Source organism: Gorilla gorilla, chromosome 5 (assembly GCF_029281585.2).
Source record: "Gorilla gorilla gorilla isolate KB3781 chromosome 5, NHGRI_mGorGor1-v2.1_pri, whole genome shotgun sequence".
NCBI classification, from domain to species: Eukaryota; Metazoa; Chordata; class Mammalia; order Primates; family Hominidae; genus Gorilla; species Gorilla gorilla.
In genome coordinates this window covers 132,837,970-132,859,255 of record NC_073229.2, presented here as the reverse complement: position 1 = coordinate 132,859,255, position 21,286 = coordinate 132,837,970, and the positions used below count along the sequence as shown (strand labels likewise).

The window sequence follows — 21,286 nt, the reverse complement described above, 5'->3', positions numbered from 1 at the left end:
TGATCAAATGTATATACCCTTTGTGACGGGTGCACCGAAATCTCAGAAATCACCACTAAAGAACTTCATGTAACCAAAAACCACCTGTTCCCCAAAAACGACTGAAATAAAGTTTTAAAAATGTATATACCCTTTGACCCAGCAATTCCATGTTTGGGCATTAATTCTACAAAGATTCTTGCACATGTATGAAATAACAAATGTATAAGGTTACTAGTTGTAGTGTGGCCGGTAATAGCAAACATCTGCAAACAATCCAATGTCCAGTATCTATCAACAGGGGACTACTGGTTAAATCAATTATGACAAATACAATGGAATACTATGTAACTATAAAAAGAATGAGGAAGCTTTCTATTAAAATCTCCTCCATCTTGGGGCAATCATTTAAAAAGCAAGATGCCTGTGTATATACAGCGTGTATGATGTACATTTTGTGTAATAAGAGGGGAAAATAAGAATCTGTGTTTTTATTACTTGTAGGTACATAAGACATTCTGGAAGGAAACGTAAGGAATTCTGGGGTGGGAGGAACTAAGCAGATAGAGGACAAAGATGGGAGGAAAACATTCCCAGTGTGTGTCTTTTCATGCTTTCTGGCTTTTGAATCGTGTGAATGCACTACCTTTCAAGATATTAATTTTAAAACACAGTGCAACAAAATGAAGACAATTTTGTGAAAAAATGCCATGACTCAATTGTCCTCCTACAATGGACATGTGTCATTTTGAGGGCATGTCCCAGCATGAGAACTCCCTTCCTACTTGGAGTTATCCACTGGGTGCACCTTAGTGGGAGGAAGAGTCCCTCCCTCCTCCCCTACTGAGGGGGCCATGCCTTCCTGATCCCTCACTGCTGGGGCTCAGGTGCAGCTCATACACTATCCAACTCTGGTGGCAATACCAAGGGCCTGAGTCCAGTGGTGAGGACCACAGAGTCCAGGACACAAGAATTATTTTTACATTTTACCTTTTAGCACTTCTCCCAGCCAGTTTTATACTACGAGGTATTACTTGTATTTTGCTTTTTTTCTTATATATCAACATACAAGGTTACAATATAAGAGCAATAATTACCCTTCTAAGCATGTGTCCAAAATGAGTGTTTTTTTACATATATGCATAGTTTTCATAATTATTGTTTTGATAGATGCATAACATTCCTTTCTTCTGATTAGGTACTTCCTATACTATGATATCCAAGATGTTGATAGGAGGAAGTTAAGGAAACCCAAGTGATGGAGATACGAATTTGTAACAATACTATTCATTTGTCAGTGAGATTCCTTCAACAGTATAGTCACCTCATCACTTCTACTTCTACTCCCCAATACCCTTCTCCCATCTTACTCCTTACTCCCTCCAGTCTGAGTCAAAGCCAGCCTCTCCCAATAGGTTTTTAGAAGCTATATTTATCTAAGTATAATACACCCCCACTTTGATAAAATGGTACACCAGGTGAAGAGTTGAAATCCAAAAGCCCTTGCCTCCCTCCTCTAGACTTAACCCATTACCAAATTTATAATTTCTTCCAGATCAGAGCTTCCTAACTTGGTTGGAAAGTTGCAGGGGTGTGAGCTATGGCTCCCTTAGCCCTTAGGGCGATCTCCAGGGCCTGTGGCTGGGAGAGCTGAGTTGGTCACCTGAAATCCGAAGCAGTTTTCTCCGCCTTTCCAGTGGGGCACATAAACATCTCTCTGTGGGTGCCTCGTTGAGAGAACAGTTCTAGAATTACCATGCTTTCTCATTTCTTCATCTTCCTTCTAGAATCCATTCCTACAGTGTGCCCTGGGGCCCTTCCCAAAGGCCAGCTCTGACTAGGCCACCACTCTGCTGGTTTCCCATGCTCAATCGCAAACTCCAAGCTCCTTGGTCTCGAGTTTTCTGGCAGCCTTCTTTTCTTGCCTGACTTCTCGCCTTCTTTGAGCTCTTTAAATCCCAAACAAGCTCACCTCTCAGTTTCCTGAGCATGTTCCAATCCTTCCTGTCTTTGGAATTCATGACTTCAGCCAGAAAGCCTGATTCATTTCTGCCTTTTAGCTCAAAATGTTAACTTCCTCTGTCCCTCCATCCTATCCTTAGCAGCATTCACGGGACTCAGGTGCTCAAGTACATGCCAACAGGCCTACACACTTCAGCTCAGCCCCTTCAACTCATCTCACCAACACAAGCACAGCGCCTGGCACACACGAGTGCTGGTGGAGGAATGATCATAGGATGCACAGAAGAGATCCTGTGCCAATACTAGCAGGGCATTGGGATTTCTCCTCCCAAAGTGTGAGTGGATATGTTTGTCATGTGTTTCTAGCAAGTCCTCAGAGAAGGTAGGCAAACCCCAACAGTTCTGAGCCATTACTATGTGATGGCTGGTAGGCAGAACTACACACACACATGCGTGCACACACATAATCTAATTTTCTTCCAGTCTTAAACATTGCTGACAGTCTTCCTCTTTCGGCTTTTGAATTAGGAAAATCCGGGGGAAAGGACTCTTCCTCCTGGCTCCAAATGTGTCTGTTCCTCTGGGCCCAGCGCCACTGCTTTTCTTTGATGGAGAGGAAAGCAGAGCTGGAATGGGCCCCTTTTCTGAGTGCCTCTCTCTCACTTCCACCCCTCAAATACTCTCCCCTGCTGGCTCCCACCACAGGGCTGCAAGCAGCTCAGGGCACCACAGACTGCACCCCACCACCAACCCACAGCCGTCTACTTCCCATGTCTCAGGGTTGGGGTTGTGGGTGCTGTGGGTGTGTGTGTGCCAGTGTCTGGCAGAATGGTGGCTATGAATTCTCTGCCTGGGACCCCTATATCCCAGCTGTGGTATGGGTGACTTGACTGATACACATCAAAGTAACATCTGCCGGCCTAAAGCTTTGCCCTCATTATTGAATAAACTGCAAAATCAAATCCCTCATATGTTTGAGATTTAACTAGTCCAAACTCTTCCTCTTTTAAACAAGAAGCTGAAGCAGGAGAGTAAGCAGCTGGCCCTTTATCTCTCCAGGTGGAGTAGACAGATCACTCCTAGACCACATACTCCTACGGGGCAGGCACAGATCCTCGCTCTCCTGGTGCCCGCCCATCACAAAGGCTAGCCCACTGCCACGCTGGAGATTGGCTTCGTAACTGTCGATCATTAAATTAACTTACTAGTTTTTGGTTGCATTTTTACCTGGTTGTGGAGAACTCTCTACTAAGAATCTTGTCATAACTGGTATTAGAGTTCCATCTTTAATCCTCTGGAAGACAGAATAAAAATTGGGAAGTAATCTCAAGTGAAATATCCATCCCCAGTAGGCTTTGGCATTAGGAGACGGTGAAGTTTTACCTTTGTAAGTAATTAAAACAATGGTGAAGAAAAACTTACACACCACCAATACAGAATTTATCCCAAATTACCAACTTTAAAACCTTTCACCTCCTTGATCTGAAGTAAGAACCTATCACGTGGGACCTTAAAATAGATCCTGCTTATTCTGAATCATCTGAATAATTTTATATGGCTATTAAAATGAAAAAACACAATCCAGACTACTAAGAATAGTTTTACAACAGGTGGAGTTCCCTCTCACTTAACTGATGAGGCCCTAAAGGTACACACAGAGGAAATGTTTACGCTGTTGCCACCAGAAGCCTGAAGTGTCATGTCTGACTTTCAGTATGCAGGTCAGGCAGGAGGGCACTGTTGCCAACCAACGTTCATGTGCTGGACTCAGGTGAGGAAGACCTCATCCAGGTCAAGCAACCGACAAGTTAAAACCTCAGACGCTCAGTGAGGGCCGTCTCTAAGTCCCAACTCCCACTTATTCAAAGCTCCCTGGGCAACATGACTCAGAACACACCAAAAGTGGCTATCAGCCACCATGAACTATGCCATAAATCTTCCTTTATTAAGTTGTCTGTTGTCTGTGGAGGTCAGAAGCGGGCCAGAGAAAACGTTTACTAGGTTCATTTAAAGATTTTGTGATAGAGTCTCTCAGCTTTGTGGCTCTCCCAGCCTGTGGGGGAATTCCACAGGAAGACCTTGAGAGAAACTGCCATTTTATTCCTAGGGTTCAAGAAAGGGGGAGGGAGAACAAAGAGACTTCTTGGAGTAAGATAGAGTGTCACTGATGCTTTATTTACATGCGTCACCATCTCTTTTACAAACTAGATTACGGTTTTAAGTGGAATACACAAGGCAATATCTACAAACACCAAGGAAAGTAAGTACTGCATCTCTATTTCATTTGGAAGGGGGAAGATTCCCAAATCAAACTGGTTTTGATCCTTAAGAAAGGCGGCAGAGTTAATTCATGGCAACATATGGTTAGACAAAATCCTCAGTAAGAATGCCACATGATAGTGTTCGCATTGAAAGAAGGATGAGGTGCTTCAAATCAAAGTCTGAACTGCTTGACTCTCAGGTGTTTAAATATGGCCACACACCATATTTAGTTCTAGATTATATGGGATATGAGCAAGGAATTGAAACAGATAAGACAGTTTTTACAGATACTGTATACAGATTTTTTTTCCATTCATGCAACTTTTTTCTTAAAAAAAGTTAAACATGTGAAGCCAAAATGCACAATACATTTTTTTTAAATATTAACTAATTTTTCTGGTCCTCCTTCACATTTGTTTACATTTCCCATGTACATAATGTGCTAGGACAAGTATACAAGAGAAGACTGATTGCCAGGCAATGAGATAATTTTAGAGAAATAAGTGACCAGACACATAGTTCTTAAAAGCAGCCGCACACGTATTTCTGGAGTGTGGCAAGAGGCCTCATGACCAATCATTCATCAAAGAAAAATACAAACAGATACAACTAAACAAGAGGAAAATATTCCATTCATTTAAACTGCATAAAATGTTACCCACTTAAGATTTAGATAAAATATAATATACTCTTTTATTTGGGCATCTGCTTCAAGACCTCATTTGACAGGCATGATTCCATCAGAACTTCACTTCCTCTAGCAGTACTCTGCCTCCCCGGTCTCTGAGAGAGGCTAGCTTTTTCGTACCTCTTTACTGGTGATTGCATTTCTACCAAAAAAAAAATTTTTTTTTTTTAACATTATGCCTAATCATACAATGTTCACCCAAATACAGCAAGAAAAATAAAACCAGAGTTCAGAGCTGTTAGAGTTTCCTTTTTGCTTTGAGAGAGGATGAGTAACATTTTTTTTTTTTTTGACACAGAGTTTCACTCTTGTTACCCAGGCTGGAGTGCACTGGCATGATCTCGGCTCACTGCGACCTCCGCCTCCTGGGTTCAAGCGATTCTCCTGCCTCAGCCTCCAGAGTAGCTGGGATTACAGGCATGCGCCACCATGCCAGGCTAATTTTGTATTTTTAATAGAGACGGGGTTTCTCCATGTTGGTCAGGCTGGATAACATTTTTATTTCCCCTCGCAAGCCCTTGGCACCAACATGGAGGACTTCTTTTTGACTGCTTTATTCTTCATGGCCTTTTCCAAGAGATTCAAATGCTCCTTATTCTTTAAGTGGGGTTCACTAGGTAGAGGCAAAGTCTGTCCCCACCATCTTTAAACTGCGTACAAGTTTGGAAGCCACCTGAAATCACACCCTGAGCGGGGCATACTTGTCCTGAGTAGTAAGCCATGGTGTCCTCTCCTCAGGGTGCGGAAGCAACACACACAATGCAAAATATTAACACCAAAAACAAACACAAAGTCCGCCTTGTACTACACATGTGTGAATGATCCTCCCATTAACAGGAGTGACAAACTTCTGAATTTTTAAAATGTGTTTCAGCAATCATATTGCAGAGGAAGCAATAAAGGAAACCAAGCTCAGATTCATTCACAGTTAATGGGGTACACTGAGCCTGGCAGCCAGTTCTCATGCCAGGACAGTGAAGGCTTGTGATAAAGCTCTTTCCTAGCTTTGGTAACAGGTATCAGGTTCTGGAGCCCTGGAGAGAACAGCAGATCCCACGAGTGCATGTCATGTTTTCAACATTAGGTACTCTTCTAACTTCTCATCAAAAAGTAGGCGGCTCCCTAGAGCAGCTTATTTAGAGGCCAAGGGTGGCCTCGGATAGTTCTCATCATAAATCAAACATTACAGCTGCCAGGCCCCTTGAGGCTAAGCATTCTGCTGATATGCTCCAGATCAGAAAATTATTGTTAGGGACCTGTGACACTCACTCAGAATGTGACATAGTGGCCAACGGCTGGCCTGTCCTGAAAGCAGGGTCTCAATATAAGGGGCAGAGGGCTCTGGCAGCACCCCTGCCCACTTCAGAACCGGGCTAGTCTCTGGGGCCCTGGCCTCTCTGCAGGTGGCTGAGGGTGAGGGTGCCGGGACCCTAGACAGGCTTCACTACCAGATTCTCAGCTGACCCTCTCCAGGGGCTGGTGGGTCTCACAGTACTGATGCTGCACTTGACTTTACCCTGGTCTCAGCTCTCCACAACACTCTACATGTAGATGCTGTTTTAGTTACTTGAGAAAGAAAAAACAAAACAAAACAAAAAACCAAAGCATTCCCTCTTCATTCTCCTGATCTGTTTTGTGCTGCCTTGCCCTTGTACCTTCTCTGTCCCTTCCTCAGCTGTTTCAGATTAAATGATAATCTGGTTCTAGGACATTCTGTAAGACATTCTGCCTGAAATTCAACAAACGCTAGAAAAGGAGTATAAATGAGATACCACATGTCTGAAAAGAATTCAACATTTTAAAGTTGAAACACATTGGAGGGTTGCCTTTCTCACTCCCAAAGCAGCTCCCAGGGTCTGTAAAACTGCAAAGGCAAGTAGTTATTTTGTTAGTTACTTTGCATGTTTCTCTGAACTCAGGACAGAAGTTCTCAGGACCCTCATGCTGGAAGCACTCTGGAATTCTCCTATCCCCCCACCCTTTTCCATCTCGCTCCCCACTCTAGCCCCCATGCTACTACTGCCTCTGCAATGCATCCCCACCCAGGGCAGCATCCCTTAGGAAGCTTGGAGAGGCAACCCTCCTTCACTGCTACTGGAAAGTTCTTGCATACAGCACATTACTAAAGAATCCAGGAAGTGGCTAGCATTATTATAAAGGAATATAGTAAGCAAGTCTGGCTCACTGACAAGCAGACCATATGAATAGAATACATACTTAAAAAAATTATACGTACTTTAAAAATGAAGATTATAAACATGTAGCAGTTTAGAAAAGGCAATGTGCTACAGTCTACTATAACCACAATTGCACAACAATTTACAGATTCAGTAAAAGGCAGGGTGAAATCAACAGGGCCATCGCTCAAACATGGCAACCCAAGCGAGGCAGGAGACGTGTGACAATACCAAATGGAACTCTCATTATGCTAGGAGCTGTGATCACCACCAATATCACCCCCAGAGGAGTTATAAAGCCAAGGCGCACAAGGGGGCCCCTGGTGGCCGGTGGTGTGTGCAGGGGGTTGGGTGGCACGTCTGTGTTGGTGCCCACTGTCACGGTGCAAGCATCAGCAAGAACTCAAGCAGGGAAGTCTGTGCTGAAATACTAGCCTGTATTCCTAAGGCCCATGCATAAGGTTCCATTTTTGTACTGTACATGATAAAATATATTTATACATTTATATGCCTAATGCTTTTTATGCAAAGAAAAGAGTCTTCATATATCACTTTGGAGAAGTATGCATATGCTGTGCTAATCAGAGCATCGTTATACCAATTTCATGTGTACCAAAGGTGGTCCCAACTATTCCGTCTACCAAAGAAGGTAACGAATATAATCACACTTTACAGGTTAAACAGAAAGCACCTATACAGCACCATAACTTTTTGAAAACACAACAAAATGAAATCCATAGAAGCAGAAAAAAAAAGTTAAAACTGCCCTATTTTGTACTTCCATTGAGTCACTTGTACAATTACAACCTAAGCTTATATTTAAAAAATCAGTTTGTATGCTATTGCCTCTCACTCATACACTTCTAGCAGATCAGATTATATAGCAAGGCTGAAAATAATCAAGGATGTGTATTTAGGAAAACAGTGAAGTTAGAACTGCCTCAGCATTGACTTGGGTTTTTACTCTTCGCACATTTCTCACTGCAAGCTTAACGCTCACCTGTAAGTTCATTTGTTCTGCAAAGCAAAACAGGACTTTTTTTTTTTTTTCCTTTTCTTTCTCCTTAAAACTAAACCCTTTAGTGACATTTGGCAATGAGTGGAGAGCTGAGCTGATTTCTTTCCTGAAAATATCAATATTCTAGTTTCTAACCAGCAGACCAACACTGTTCACATTAGCTGAGGACACTGACAGGAGATCACAGGCCCTATTGATCTGGCACCCGTAGACCTGGTGCTGGGGTCCCGTCCACAGATCACCCTGACTCAGAACTGGAAACACACTGGGCCGGACGCTGTGCTCCACTCGTTTTGCCTATGCATGGTTCAGTCCCGGACGGGTGCGCATAGCAAACAATTGTGCCATTGTTCGGTTTTTAGAAAAGGATAATTTTCTACCAAACAAAAGAAGAAAGAAAATCCCCCTTTAGTTTATGTAATTTGTTAGTTTATGGAGTTCCATGCGCTCAAAAGCTTGTGATGCTCGAACCCGGAATGGTAACTGGTACAACATTTTCTTTCTGTTTTTAAATTTGCTAGGGGAAGGACGGTTAACATTTTAACAGAAAAATACCGCAAGTTAATGCATGTGAAAAACTCAGAAAGTCAAAGGAAAACAAACACAAAAACAACACTTAAAACATCCCATAAACCATCGCAATATTAAAACACCACAGAATGGCCGACGGGGGCTCACGGTGTGCTCTGAACGAGGGTGGGTGGTGCTGAGGGGTGCTGTCCTCCACTGGCAAGCGGCTCACCACCCTGTACAAGGAAGATTTTGCATACTTTTTAGAGTTCTGTTCCAAGGGTAAGTGCTTCACCCAGGGTAAGGGGCCATTAACAGTCTCTGCTGGGTTAGGAAAATGGCGTGGGATTCACAAAGGTGTTAAGCTGTAAACGGTATCACTGTCCACTTGCTGAGAGCAGATTTGGCAAAGGGTTTTCTCTGTAGGTCTTGTGTCAGTTTGAGGGTCTAAAGGAGGAGAAAAGAAAACCAGAGATCATTAAGGGCACTGCAACAGCAATAGTGGGCACCCGAGGGCCACCTGTCAAGGCCTTCCATCTCCCTCACCCACCTCAGAGCCCAGGGCTAGCACAGCAAAGCTGCTCTGCTACACCAGTTTCAAAGATCTGAAATCCTAAGGACAAAGCACAAAGATTACTTACCTTATTTCTCATGTTGTCCTTATTACAAAATGCTCTGAAGGTGAAAAGCCCAAAGGGAATGGGATCATTCACTTTGGGAGATAAAGAAAGCCATATTAGGGGTGTTTTGGTGGGTCCTTTTTAGTCAGATGTTCAAGGTGCAGATAAGATTCTGTTCTAGACTTCCGGACTGAGGGATTTCCTAGGACATGGGACTTTCCATGCTAAAACGAGGAGAGCTGGTCATCCTAAGTAGATGAGTTATACTTTTCTGGTTCTTCCTTACTGGCTATGTGGACTAACTGAATTGCTTACCACCTCTTTCCACGAATACCCCAACACCAGTGGAGATGAAATGGCCACTTTCTATAAAGGCCTTAATAAGTCTGCAGTGCTGGGTGTGGGTAATCTTGACTCCCCTACTCCCCACCATAAAAAGAGTAAGTAATTACTAAGTGGGCCATCTTAAGAATTTAAGAAATGGGCCAGGCGCAGTGGCTCACGCCTGTAATCCCAGCACTTTTGGAGGCTGAGGAGGGCAGATCGCGAGATCAGGAGATCGAGACCATCCTGGCTAACATGGTGAAACCCCGTCTCTACTAAAAATACAAAAAATTAGCTGGGCGAGGTGGCGGGCACCTGTAGTCCCAGCTACTCGAGAGGCTGAGGCAGGAGAATGGCGTGAACCCGAGAGGCACAGCATGCAGTGAGCCAAGATCACGCCACTGCACTCCAGCCTGGGCGACAGCGAGACTCCATCTCAAAAAAAAAAAAAAAAAAAAAAAAAAGAATTTAAGAAATGGGGTCTTGCTATGTTGCCCAGGCTGGACTTGAACTCCTGGGCTCAAGAGATCCTTCCGTCTCAGCCTCCTGAGTAGCTAGGACTACAGGCACGCCAATGCCTGGCTTAGGAATTTGATTTTTGTATTACAAATTTGGAGAAAAAAATTATATAACACATATATGGACAAGAAATCCCCCATAAAACACCCCATTAACAATCAACAACATTATTATTATTCTGCCTCCAATTATTATTTTGTCTTCAATGGAAAGGCACAAAAAAGGTGCTCTTAGAGCATCTGAATTTATACAAGTCTTATCAGATGTCATGTGACCACTGGGCCCAGAAAAGTTAAGGGATTAAAAAAAAAAAAAGTATATTCACAGAGCTGTCTTAACAGCAAAAGGACGTGACATGACAGACCTCCAGACATAAGATTCTTTGTTTATGGAGATAGTGTTGGCAGTTATGGTAGTAAAGAAACGGCTCTAGGCCAAGAAATGGATAGAAAAGTGGTAGTGAAACAACATGAACTCGTGCTTTTCTCTCCAGACAAGGTAAATAAGTAATGAAAAAAGCATCAATAAACTCACACACAAAAATCACATTATATACATCTGCTTCTCCCACCTTTAGAGGTTGTACCGTAGGGTCATCAGGAATTCTCATGAGTGTACTGTAACTTCAATCTCTTCTGTGACTGCACTTGCTGGCCATCTTACCTTTCACTCTCAATGTTTGCAAACACAGCAGGACTTAGTATTTACAATGTTACATGCCCACGGTCATATTTACTTATCCTTGTTAAAGCTCCAAATTGAAGAATTTAGGTTGTTTTACTGGAGGCAGGGACAATAAAGTATAAAAAGAAGCCCCTTTCTTCTTCCTGCCTATCCCTAGGTTTTAGTTTCCCTGGCTGATGGTTTTTTGGGGCATTCTTTGCTTTGTAAAGCTACTAGATAATATTATCTTGGACTATAAAATAATGGCTTGTTGATTCTAGAGGCAGTAAAAGCTAAAGTAAATACTAGATCTCAGCATCTGTGAAGACCGTAGCTTGCTAAAGTCAGTGCTATTCTAGCTACTCTACCTTGCCCCGCAAAGTATGAATGATTAGATAGCGTTTCACAGGCACAGTCCTCTGGAAGAGGATTTGGTTTTTTCCCCTCACAATAACACTTAATAAACCACCATCCAACATCACTATGTGATCAGTCATCAGGGGACTCCCATCCCCAAGTCCCCATCCTGACTTACTGTAAGCGCCGAGGGAGAAGCTGTAAAGTACTACCTAATTCAGATCTCTCTCCAGTTCCCTTGGGTATTAATTATGCAGCCACAGAAGCCAGTGCATAATGGGAAGGTGACACACTTCATTCCCCAAGTACAGAGACAGGGAGTGTGGCTTGCTCCAATGTGGGCTGGGCCAACACAGCAGGAAAGAGGACAGATGACACCCATGAGCCCCTAACAGAGCACAATTTTGAGCAGAACAGGCCATCACCCCAAAGCCAGGAGTAGGAGGCCCATGTGGGACAGTCTAAAGCACCAACCAACCACAGTCCCCAGGCTTAATATCCATTCCTTCATCAAAAGGCCCCAATCTTCAGAGAACTCCATTATTAAAAACGAGATGTCTGAATCACCACTTTCCCTTTCTGCAGATTGGGGTTGGGGTCACCTGTGAAGCTATGTTCTACAGCTTCCGCTGAGGTCCCCCAGGCAATGCCCTCCCAGGGAGGCCTGCTCAGGAAACCGCCTTGGTGCTTATAGGCTGAATTGGTAGAGGATTTGGCCCAGGTATAGAGGCAACTTTTGCAGAGGACAAATTTAATACAGAAACTCCCACTCCAGAGAACAGAAAGGCCTTTGGTTTCCTCTGTGACAGAAGGAAAACAGATTGTAAAACACTGAAAATATAGAAGATAAATGTTGAACAGAAATACAATTAACCTTCTCAGAGGAACACCAGAATCACCATTTACAATGAAAACTGGGGTAATAAAAATAATCAAAAGGAAAGCAGCAGCTCATCTGTCTTAGATTTTTAATGGCTCTTCTGTGGCTCAATGTTTGTACATGCTTATCTGATTCAATCAAGGACAGAAAGAGTAGAGGGAGCATATTAAGTGATGAAACCCAGCTACTGAGCTGGGAAAGTCAATGATACTTAGCTTGGGTACAAGTTTCATGGGTTTTAAGAAAGCTCATGTCATTCTTAAATAGTTTAAAGTATGACATTTTAGTTATAAGATTATTTAGTTAACCGTGAGATTTATGTGTATGTGTCGATGCTCTTCTAGTTTAAAAACACATCGGATTAAGGGGCCAGGCATGGCGGCTCATGCCTGTAGTCTCAGCACTTTGGGAGGCTGAGGGGGGTCCCTTGAGCCCAGGAGTTGGAGACCACCCTGGGCAACACGGCAAAACCCCGTCCCTACCAAAAATACAAAAACTAGTCTCATAACCCGGTCTCAAAATAAATAAATAAAATTTTAAAATGCTGTAAGAAAACACATCAGATTAAGCAAAACTTTTGAAAAGAAAATGAAGCTACAGCTGATGGAATTGTAGTTTACTCTGCAAGTACTAGGCAATATGCCAATTAACAATAAATACAAAGATGCTGTTCTGTCCCATCAGTGACTTTCATTAATAAGGGAAGACACCCTCTCTCCCCTCCCTGCCCAATAAACAAGTTTGAAATCAATTGCGGATACAAAGAAAATGAAATGGGGAGACCAAATAAATGATGAGGTCCATTCTAAAAATATCTACGGATGCTGTCATCTGGTCTCTGGTGAGAGCAAGTCCCTCTATAATCTTGGCATCTGCAGGGAAGACAAGTTTCTGCCTAATTATCACCATAAATCACATGATACTCTAAGAAAGGGAAATGCCTCCAAAAACTACACAAAACATAACAACCCCAATCAACTTTAATCTGGGAATAAAACATAAACGTTCCTACTGCTGTCCTCCCACAACTTAATCCACTGTGAAACATTTTTCAGTAGTGTTTTTATCTTCTTGGCAGAGAAGAACAGAACAGGACCCTAATACTAAATAGGACATGGAAGGAAAAAGAGATCATAAGTTGAAACCTTCACATTCACAAATCCATGAAGGTTATCAACTGTTTTCCTAGTTAGACAGAACTAGATGATTTGAAGAAAGTTTGCCCCACAAGCAAAAATAAAGTGAAACACCACTTTCCTCACTCTTTAAAAAGAAAGATAATTTTAGCCAAACTTTCAACCCCTAGAGCAAGCTGGGGACTAAATACAGAACACTTAGGAGAGATAAGGAATTGATATTCATGCAATCTGACAAGGAAGTCTCACATGGACTCCAGGAAGACAGGGGTGGGTTTCAGAGTTTGAATATTTCCATTCAAACACTCAAAGAAATGTCTGCCTGACGCCATCTCTGCTTCATTCCCAAAAGGACTTAAGGGACATGCAATCCACATGAGCCACAGTCATCTGCCAGCATCCACTAAGGCTTGTGTAGCTGGTGTCACCCCAGGAAAACAATGCTTTTGCAGGTTTTGGGTTAGGCAGCCCCATCTAATTTTGGAGCACCAAAATGGCACAGTTCCCTTGGAGTACATCTTCCAGGGAAAACTTATACAGCTCAGGAAAACATGCTAATGCATACCACACTTTGGCTGAATTTGGTCATTTTTCAATATCTTCTAGATTGAAATGGGTGATGAAAAAGAGTCAGAGAGGTTCATGGGAACCAGCCTGATGGTCACTGATGGCAGGGGCCTGGCCAATGAGAATCTAGCCCTCTGCCTGCGATGCACACCAGAGACATCTTCCGTGCCTGCCAGAGAGGAAGATTTAGGAGGTGCAGCTCTGTTAAAATCCATTTTGGCAAAGGCTGTCAAGTTGCCATTTTAGGCACTGAACAGTCTATGAGGGAAACAACAGGTATAGAAGTTTAAGCCAGGATGGCAGTAAGGTTTGTATTCAGTTGAGGAGCCTCCCTAAAGGAAAGTCAAATTTCCAGGAAACCCACCTCACTGACTCTGGTAATTTCTAACAGGCAAGGAAAGCACCTGTGGAGAAAGTGAGGATGTTACAGGGAAGCTTAGAATAAGCTTTTCATGGCAAAGAAGACACTCAGGATGTTACTGGAAAGGTACTCAACTACACACATTATTAACAAAACCCCTCCATTTGTGTAAAACACAAGCTTGACTTGTGTAAAGGCTGCCTTGCACTGCCTCCCAGTAATTCCTGGGCTTGGTCAAGGCAGCAGGTGAACCAGTCTGGGAAGGCTGGTGACAAGGTCCTCCAGAGTCTTCGCCTCCAGGACACCTCAGAGCCTGGACCTGGAGTGGACTGCCCTTCCAGCCAGCCTTTGTGCTGTGCTGATAAAACCCAAGGGAGACACAGGGAGAGAGGTAGCCATCCTCATACTTCATAGCTGAGGGACAAAGGGCTGGGGGCCACCTGCTGGGAGGCACCAGCTTTTCTGTTGCTTAAATTTAGCGATTATTAATGGCTAAAATAAGTTTAAGAATGCCCTATCTTAAACTATCTGATCTATCCCTATCAGAGATAGGGACAGATAAATCCCTATCTCTGACTTTATGTTGAGGCAGGGATTATGTTAACCAATATTTTTCACATATCCAGAGTCAACTAGGAATACTAATGTGGCAGAAACATGATAGGTATTGATTTACTGTCAACAGCAAAGTTGCAGAGATTTAGTATTTTCTTAAGATTCTCAGATTTGCAAACCACGTATAATAGTACGTACACTTTTAGATTATGTTCTTTTTAAAGGCCCAGTTTTTAGGCAAAAAGCCTTTAAAGGGTGTCTGGATCCTCTCTGAATTCATGGTTATTTAACTTTATTATAATATCCAAAACCCTTAGCTGGTAAAGGCCTGTGGGATCAAGTTCCACTGTCCTCATCCATGCTTTAAGGCCCACTACTGCTTCTGGGAACAAACCCTCCGCTTGTCCGATGGGTCAGGTTCAAAGACACTTTGCCTGGATGGCTCTTCTTACCACCCAGCAAATCACTTACATGTTCAGATGGCTCCTGCAGCCCCACCTTCCCTACGCTATCCTTGACTCAATTCTTAAGTCACTCACCTAATACCTAATCATAATGTGCCTGAAATGGCAACTTTTTCAGGGACTTTGAGCTCCCAACATGTTGAACTCCTTGAAAGCTAAGCAAAGTCTTCAAATCAAATCAAACACTTATGGAGCACCTACTACTTTAAGAGCCCTGTCTGGTATCTTCCCTCGTGCAGCACATATTCCAGTGAAAGAAACACAGTTTTCTTGATGTCCCAAGGAACCTGGTAAGTTGAAAGTACTAAATGGATGCACTATAAATGTTGGCTGAATCAATGAAAGAACCATCCTCCTGGAAGAACCCTCTCTTCCTCTTTGTCAACTCAAACACTCAGCATCCTTTCATTGCAACTGCTTCCATGACCTACTCATATTTGCCAAGAGTTAGTCTGAGTCCAGGCAGAACCTACTGCCTGGTGGGATATGACCTAGGATTTGCAGTACTTTATGTGAAAAGGATGGTTTCCAATCATTAAATTTCTAAAACTCCTATTTCTTACAGAAGAAATCAATACAAGGCACGATTTTAACATTCAACTAATTCTCAAGTATTTAATAAAAAGTTTATCTTCTCCTATCCTTTCTGTACATCCCACCATAGATATCCTTATCACCAGCCCCCAAATTAAGAGTCTTGCTACTCTAAGTTTCAAGCTGCTGTCAATAAAGTGAGTCACCTTTTAAAAACAATAGGGAATTGTAGTACAGGAGGAAATGTTCAGTCATCAAACATGACCTGCATATCATAATGTTTATGTTTGCTGGGTGTGACCCTATCCTGTATGACTCTTCACCGCATTTACTGGGGTGTGTGTATGTGGGGGGCGGGGCAGGGATGAATGATAGGAGTGTGCAGGCTGGGATGCCCTAGATCCCTGGAGGGTGGGTGGAAGTGCAGGTGTAATTGCAAGCCCATCTCAGGGTTTAGCTACCAAATACTGAAGGGAGGATCTCTAAAGTGCTCTTTTCCTGCTTTAGATACACAGGATTTTGAGAGACAATCTAATTTTCCCAAGTGATTCTGAAACTGAAACCACAGAATCAGCTAGTTGAGTTCTACAAATAGTCCAAACCACCTGTAAGGTATGACCAGGACAGACAGGTGACACAGACGGTGGCCATGTAACAACCATCACACCAGTGCCACAGAGGAACTGAGAGGAACTCCAGGGTGGCTCCAAGACTGAGAGAGACAAAGGAATGCCCTGGCCAGGTGTGCAGATTCCGGTAGTGAGGGGAATCTGCGTGTGTGGCCCCGGTGGCCCTCTTATTACAGCTTGGCCTGCACCTGCACCTTGGTGTAAGTGCCGGCTGGAGCTGCCTCCCATGGGGCACCCCACCCCAGCCAGCAGGGCAGTCTGAGTAGAACCTGACTAGTGGGGCAGGGAGTGCTTTGGCTTTTGTTACTCGGTGGGCAGGCAGCATTTTCAGGTAAACATTAGGGCCACCTTCCAACAGGTCTATCAGTCAAGACACTTTCTGATTACTTATAACTACATTGGGCGGTATTGCTGTCTGATCTTTTTTGAACATACAAATGACCAATGAAAGCTCCAATTAATTACAGTGGCATATACAGAAATGAAGGCCTACTGGAAATTAACTGAAAATTTCGACCTCAGAACTCTTGGACTTCTACCTCTGGCCTCCTCTTCTTAGTCACTGATTTCCCCTGAAGAATCAAGTCAAACACTCCACACAAACAGAAACACATTAACAAAAAAAAGGAAACAAAAAAATCCCACAACCTTATGGCTCAGACTTCTTTCATCAGAGACAAAGCAGGAAAAGAAGAGGGAAGGGAGATGGAGAGAAAGAAGAAGAAAGAGGACGAGAGAGGAAGAGACAGGGAGAGGGAGAGGGAGAGGGAGGGAGAGAGAGGAGACGTACTGACATCCAAACCTTCAATCAAACCAAGACTGTCAATTACAGTTTTAGCCTTCAGAAACACTGGAATTACCCTCTGAGACTTCGTGACTAAGTGATCCTATTCTTTAATAAACGAATGCCATGGATTTTAGCAAAAAATAGGTTATTAAAAAACAAAGCCGACCTAAAATTACAAACTAAGGTCCAAATCTATTACTGAGCAGGAAAGACACAAAAGACCTGCATCCCAGTGTCCAGTGGCTCTACAGGGCATTGTATTTTAGTCCCTGGCCTGGCTGCTGCTTATTTAGAAGCGCTTAGAGAAGAACAGCCTATTTTTTTTCTGGGTTTTCACTCAACTTAGAATTCGAAGAGATGTTAAGGGTACAGTGACTGTCTTTTCTGAACCTCAAATTGTATCACAGTAACTAATAAGCGATAAACCACCAGCTCTGGGGAGACCCAAGGCCAGACTACTGCCAACACCATGCTATCATGTGCCAGTCTTTCTGCTCCAAGACAGCCCTAGGAGGGACTGCAATGGCTCTTTATCTCTCTGAGTGGCTTGGGATGACCGGCATTGGGAAGACAAAGATGGCATTGCCAGGTTCCTCCCAACAGCAGGAGAGGCTCAGGCTTGAGGCTCTAAGGCAGCTGAAAAGAGCAGGGTGGGGCATCTCCTTCAGTGGGACTTGCTGCTAGCCACGGTGGACACCGATGGGTACCCATGCTAAGCAGAGCTGAAGCCAGACAGCTGGAACTTCTCAGGCGATCCTTTAAAGATGCTAATGGAGCACTTTGGATACCACATACAGCTCTCCTCAACACCATTTGTAGCATTAGTTTCGTTTAACAGCCCCTTTAATGAGTACCCCCAAACTGGTAGGCGGAACTTCTAAGGGACATTGACTCTGGAAATAAAAGTTCTCACACCAACAGGTAATTGTGATCCCTTTTTAATGAAAAACCCAGTGGAATCTAGTTCACTGAGGAAAACAGTCACTCTTTCTGCCCATAGTTTAAGACTGGCGTGGCTGCTTCTGGCTTCCACTATTAACCTCTGGAGCTGTTTTAAATCACAATAAACATTAAATAACATGTTTAAAAAGGTGCCAAAAGACATTAGCCCATATCAGAGGTAGTCCTTCTAGGAGCTCTGTGAGGCAAGTTTTAATTTTAACCTCATTTTATAAATAAGCAAACTGAAACTGAGAGATGAGGGACTTGACTGCAGGACACACAGCCATGAAAAAGGCAGCCTTCTGCTGCAAGTCCCACAGCTCCTCTGCCATCCCACAGGATCTCACTTAACTTGGAGTGGGCTGCAGGGGAGGCTTTTTTAATCCACAGCTCCCTCAGAGCTGAGCCCCAGGGACAGTGTGCTGAAGTGGGCGGCTCATGTCCAACCGTGATGAACTCACCAGCTCTAGAAATCAAACATAAAGTGCTCTGCAGAGCTTTTAAAAGAAACCAGCATCTGGATTCAGCCTGAACTCTGACCTGGTAGTATGGAGCTCCTCAAGTCTTAGGGTCTGTGTTTTTGTGGAATAGACCATGTGATAATGGAACAGAACCCCTGAATGCAGGGTTGTCCCAGAAAACCAGGCACATCAGGCTGCCACACCACATGCACCTCTGCTCCAACCTTGTGAGGAAGGCAGTCTTTGGCTCTACGACGAACTGTCATCGCCACTGCCACCATTTTCCCCACTAGGCCACGCATTCTTTAAGGGAGGGACCCTTTTTACCCACTTCTATCCCCTGTGCCCAGCAGGTACTCAACAGATGAACTGTGCTTAATGATTTCAGGCCTTTCTTGAGCACTTCTACCAACACGGGCCTACCACTTTGCCGGGCAGCTAGCCCATGCATGGATATGGCTGAGAAACACTAGATATATGACAAGGTCATACAAAAAACTCAGCAAGAAAGGGAGGAGAAGGGCAAAGAAGCCCTGTCTCCAAGGGGGTGCTGACTCCTTTCAGCAAAACTCTAGGACAGCATTTCTTAAGGGGGTTCCTTAGAACACTGGTGCTATGGTTTCTTGAAGAAAAAGGATTTGATTCAAGATATCAAACACATTTAGGAAACACTGCATAACATATCCTACCCTAGAAGGTTCATAATGTGTATTAACCTTTAAGGCTCTGAGAAGTTCTCTTGGAAATAATGCAATTTCTCTTTGTTTAACATGGTATTTCTTAAACTTATTTGACCACAGAATCCATTTTCCATTTCACTATCTTGAGGATCTATGACTATCTTGAGGATCTAGTATTCCGAGAAACATTTTGAGAAACATTGACTTACAGGACCTCTAAATACTAATTTGCAAAACACATTTTAAATTCATTTTAGTTTTTGAAACTTTAAACTTCAAAACAATTTGGAGGATTGGGGAAAGCAATACTTTGAAATTCAATGAACACATCAACAAAACCAGGGTGAAGCAGGTGGTGTCTCCTGCAAGGTGGAGAATCTCCATCTTGGGATGAAAGTCCAGTAAATATGTGTCTCCAAGTCAGGGAAGAGAAAGCAGTCCGCAAACATTCTCCCACTTGGCCCAAGGCCAAGGATGACCTCTAGGAGGCAATCTCTCCAGCAATGGCAAAGCGGATCCCAGAAAGCCCCCTTCTCCCATCTCCATATAGAAAGGTAAGCCTGTGAGAAGCACAGGTGGCCCCTGGGGGAAGACTCTACTGATAGAAAATGTTGTTTACAAGATGCTGCTAAGCATTATGAACACTCTAAGTTATAAATAGTAATTCTGGTGATTTTCACCCTGTTTATGTTCTACATGAGCTCTCTGGACAGAAGAGACCTTCCAGAAAGCTGTTTATAAATGCAACTGCTTGAAGGAGGAGCCACTCAGGCCCTGTCTCCATGCTTAGCAGGCTGACCAGAGATGAAAACAGGTGCATTTTATAAAACCAACAGGCCCAGGAAGAGCAGCCTTCATGCTAAATGTCACTGCTTTCCAGGAAAAAACAGCGTATGTAGCCAGTGTACTAGCCTCTGCAAAGAAAACCCCTTTTTATGGCCATATCAATTTTCTCTTGCGCTCATCAACACTAAAAAGATCCCAACATTCTCTCCCTGAATGACAGTTCAGACTTTCGGCTTTTTTTAAAAGGTAAGAATAAAGATCCCTGAAGATGCAGAATTCTTCAGGCTAGCATACTATAACCAAAGACTACAGTCATAGGTACAAATAGCAGAATATATTCTCCAGGTAATTCATAACAGATTCATATTTATCAGACGTTACATTCCCTAAAACAGAAATATCTACATCAATAAAAAACACGATACAGTCTATATTACCTGTATTTGGTTAGAATTAGTCCTATCCCCAACATAAATTTTAAAGACATACTAGAATCACAGCATTCAAACATCAGTCAAACAAGCATCAAAGATTTACTCCTTTTGGGAAGTAGCCTACACGTAAATTCTAAATGGCTTCCAATACTGCAGCCTGCTGATGCCACACTAGTACACCACTATTTCTTTCTAGCTCTGTATCATAACATAGACTTCACCAGGTCCATTTCACAGACAAAATGTTAGGGTTCAAGTTTATTTATTTTTTATTTTTTTTATTTTTTGAGACGGAGTCTTGCTCTGTCACCCAGGCTGCAGTGCAGTGGCGCAGTCTCGGCTCACTGCAAGCTCCGCCTCCCAGGTTCACGCCATTCTCCTGCCTCAGCCTCTCTGAGTAGCTGGGACTACAGGCGCCCGCCACCACGCCCGGCTAATTTTTTTGTATTTTTAGTAGAGACGGGGTTTCACCGTCTCGAACTCCTGACCTCATGATCCACCCGTCTCGGCCTCCCAAAGTGCTGGGATTACAAGCGTGAGCCACCGCGCCCGGCCTTCAAGTTTAAAATTATACATACTATGCACCTTTAAAACTTGATGAGGCTGTCTTCTTTTGACAAATGAGAAACCTAATGTTCTACAAGATTGAGTGATGTGGCAGAGACAAGAAGTGAACCACCCCTCCCCTCTCCATCTGGGCTTTTGCTGGTGGATGCTTCCCAGTCTTTATGTAAAGGACTTTAAACTAAATATTGGGCTGCTCCCTAATGGTGTCTCCAAATGTCAAAAGATGAAGATGAATGAAAGTTTGTGAATGCGGGCATCTTTGATATCAAATTAAGGTGAGACTGAAGCTGGTTTCCCTCAGAGAGGACACACGTTGAACTCAAGAAGGCTGACCGGAAGCTTGAGCTTGCAGCACCACACCAGCTCATGACCATCTCTGCCACCAACTGTAAGCACATGCACCAAGCTTTATGAACACCTGAGA

The 21,286-nt window shown here is 43.3% G+C and overlaps 1 protein-coding gene across 4 annotated transcripts in view; it reads right to left on the bottom strand.

Moving 5' to 3' along the window:
* Positions 1–4,095: 4,095 nt before the first annotated feature.
* Positions 4,096–21,286, bottom strand: part of FOXO3 (forkhead box O3) — a 125,403-nt gene continuing 108,212 nt past the window's right edge. For all 4 annotated transcript variants that reach the window (XM_031012146.3, XM_004044495.5, XM_055390726.2 and 1 more), the window contains one exon: positions 4,096–9,043. The gene's annotated coding sequence lies outside the window, so the exon portion shown is untranslated. The remainder of the gene's footprint in view (positions 9,044–21,286) is intronic.